Source organism: Ciona intestinalis, unplaced genomic scaffold (genome assembly GCF_000224145.3).
Source record: "Ciona intestinalis unplaced genomic scaffold, KH HT001217.1, whole genome shotgun sequence".
Taxonomy (NCBI): Eukaryota; Metazoa; Chordata; class Ascidiacea; order Phlebobranchia; family Cionidae; genus Ciona; species Ciona intestinalis.
This window is the reverse complement of record NW_004191538.1, coordinates 1-3,542: the sequence shown is the minus strand read 5'-3', so window position 1 is coordinate 3,542 and position 3,542 is coordinate 1. Positions and strand designations below refer to the sequence as shown.

At 33.5% G+C, this 3,542-nt stretch overlaps 2 non-coding genes across 2 annotated transcripts; both read left to right on the top strand.

Moving 5' to 3' along the window:
- Nucleotides 1-1,418: 1,418 nt before the first annotated feature.
- mir4064 (microRNA 4064) lies at nucleotides 1,419-1,469 on the top strand. Its single transcript, NR_034457.1, has one exon. It is a non-coding gene; the product is annotated as a microRNA 4064 (primary transcript).
- A 354-nt stretch (nucleotides 1,470-1,823) lies between these two features.
- mir4072 (microRNA 4072) lies at nucleotides 1,824-1,877 on the top strand. The gene has a single exon (NR_034465.1). It is a non-coding gene; the product is annotated as a microRNA 4072 (primary transcript).
- The last annotated feature ends 1,665 nt before the right edge of the window (nucleotides 1,878-3,542 follow it).

Genomic DNA, 3,542 nt, shown 5'->3' with positions numbered 1-3,542 from the left:
GACGTCATTACTCAAGTATTTATAAAAAAAAGCTGAAAAAATTAACTGTAAATTCAATTGAAAACACGTAAGCCTTTTAAAAACATAGTAATTCTTTAATTATTGCCAAATTATGTTATAAATTGTAAAAAAGGCTATTTTGTAAAATTGACAGTCGAATAAAAGTCATACCAATGGGATTCCAATATAAAAATATCACAAATTATTAAAACCTTTATGGTAATATTTGCAGTTTGTAGTTGGTAATATTTTGACTAAAACGGATGCAATAATACCATCCAGAAAAGTAAGGAATTTTATGACCGGGCGTGGGCGCTAAAGAGCACTTAATATTTTATTAACGGAAATTTTATTTTTTGCTACAAATACGTCAACTTGCTCGTATGGAGAAAGCAACAATCTATATTGCTTTACAAATATATTTCTTACACATTTCAGTCTTCCTATTTGTTTTGTTCGTAGTGATACTAATAAGTAAACCAAATATTCAGTGATTAGATTTGATTTCTTTGGGAATTATGTATAAAAATAAAATACATATTTAATGACTTGCTTCGAACAGCCAAACCATTTTTAAAAAAATCGAAACGACTAAAAATAAAGATATTTCGTAAGATTCACATAGGCGCAGAACGTGTATACGTGGGAATTTATAGCCAATACGATTACGCAGATCGACAAGATATATCAAACAACATTATATTCTAATCAGTGGTGAATGTCGCTTAATCGGTGCCGAGACCGTGTTCCACGAAACAAGCCAAGATAAAATTCCTGCACAGAAGAACGACGTGGGAAAAATGGGAGGAGACCGGCAGCAACCGCAGTTCTTACACAAAGCAACGAATGGATCCGCCTCATTGTTTAACCGGGCACAGCAGACTCGCTTCAGTTGGATACTATAGCTTTCAATCTGATATTTTAACGCTGGAGAAATGTTTCTGTAAGACGGGTGAGTGTATGTAAAATTTACATATTAATAAGAGTAAAAATAGTTGTTTTTTGGGTTTTTATATACAACGTAAATATAAGATTTTGTTAAAAAGTATTAAGTATCTAGTAAACAGCACGAGGTGTATGGAATAGAACACCCTTGGTAAATCTGTTTTGCTTGCCACGGGGGGAAAATAAGTGGCATTTAATTATAAAGTATAAAACCTTAAACGTCCCAATAACACCAGTCTCGTGAACCAAGCATGTTTTAAAGGACCTGGTTTTCACACTAAGGAAGACATGACGCTATGGTATGTAAGCACAAACATTTGTCTTTGGTAATATTGGTACATAAACAATTGGGGCCATCAATGCTTGTAAATGGTTTAAGGAAGATTTCGTCAAACATTTGGTACAGTACAAACCGTTTTCCTCAATATTTGTAATGTTTTAAACTATCTGGAACTATATTATGGACAACTGTAAGTCAGGATTACGGTTAGTTTTTAAACTAAAACAACCGGTAACCCTGTCCGGCAGTTTACCAACCGAACAGCGAAATATCAAAAACTGAAATTTCAGTCCATTTTGTGTTTTAACTTTAATAACCAATTTTAACAGCAATGAAGCAATTTTTTAGGCAGTTGTGTTTTATATTGTTTTGGTATATCTGAACCAAAGCAGTAACAATGTTTTCAGAGCCAAGATTTCAAAATAGATTATAAACAATCTTTCTTTAATTTTTCGCATCTTTATAATTTCTTTTTCGTTTATAAACGAAAGATTTAGTGTATGGACAATTCGTCTTCCATACGACAAGAGTTTGTCAACGCAGGTTGTAAAATTTATATTATGTCTCATAGAAACAACAGCATAATTGGTTACGCCGGTTTGTTTTAAGGCTTCATTTTCTACAAATGTCAGAAAATGGATCTTGACAAAACAGGTCTAAATGCCAAACTATCATCTAATTACGTTTGAAATGTTTTACGAGCAAATTCAGACGCAGACGTTACAGATTCTTTGTGAGAATTTACCGAAATGTTTTGACACTCCTGCGGATAAAACTTGACCTTAAATTTATAACGTAAATAATGTACAAAAAATGTGTTGAATGGCTGCCTTTTCATACGCGAGTTATACGCCGTGTATCTATAGAGCATGTCAGAGTTTTAACATGTATTATGTCTTTTTACACACCAGACACCCATAGTATATTTATACATCTTAAACACACCGTCGAATTATAACTTAAGTGTTTAAATAACTTTTTTTTTGCTCCAAGAAACCCTTTGATCGTCACCGCGTACCAGCTCTAACTGTTATTGCGTGTCTTTTAAAGTTTCGACGGTAGCCAGCTACGTCATTCAGAAGCAGAGACTACGACCATCAAGCTATTAACTATATAGCTCCTATATCTTCAAGCGTTCTAAAAAAGTTGTTACGTCAGCACATGCGTCAATGTTTTGTATGTTGGTCTTTTCTCATTAGGCTACTGTAAATAAAATTGAAAAATCCGTGCAGCTATTGTGATAACTTTGTCCGCGAGACGGCGCTATAAATCATAGATTGTCGTCGCGTATGTTTCATAATTTTTGCCAATGGCAATGTCTATGAGAACTAATAATTTATGGGATTACTTTTTTGATGGTGGACATCATTATGAAATTAGCACCTGTTTATATACGGACTCAGGTTAGCACTAGTTGACTAGTGAACACTCCTTCAGTACGTTACCTCTTAAGCTAGTGGAAAGCGTTAGAGGTTGGTAGTTAGGGTTAGGGGTCATTGGTTATAGGTTAATGGTTGGCGGATAACGAAAATATTTTCACTGGCACCTAAGTTGAACTATTCAGTCCCCCATTTTTTGAAAAAATAAAGAAAATCAATCAACCGAATCAAGTCGCGCTTGAATGCACAGAGATAAGAAAATTTAACATGCAGTTTATTGTTTTGTTTTTAACTAAAAATAAGACGTAATCAACACATTTTCAGAAGAATAGGCGAATTATAACTAATTATAAATAAAATTTAAGAATAAATAGCAGTTATAATCAATTTTGCATTACGTAATACGAAAATCTCATTACAGTTAATATTTTATTACGTAATGTTGTTTTGGATTACATAATAAAGATTTTAATAACAACATTGTTTTGCAAACTTAATCTTACTGAATCGCTGATATAATTGTAACTTTTTATTATAGATTGTTGGTATGTAAGGTGTTATATTAGACAGAAGTTTGAATACATTGTTGGTATTGAAATTGTCAAAATGCCGCAAGAACGCAGCCAAAAAGATGCAGTGGAGACTGTTTTAAAGAAGTTAAACTCAGAACGTCCTAACAGCATTCCTGAAAAGGATTTGGTTTTCTTAAAAGTTATAATGGATAGCCCTGTTGTGCAGTCCCTTGTCAAAGCTCATGGTACTTTGGGGTTTGGTAAACTAACACCAGAATCAGACCAGTTGTGTGTGTTGGTTGAAGAAGTGGTTCAAAATGTGGAAAAATCTGACAACGAACTTGAGTTGTGTAAAATTTTTCACCACGCCCATGTTCGTTGCTTGTTTCAAGCTCATGATAAAATTTCAAGCCTTCGAAATCGGCA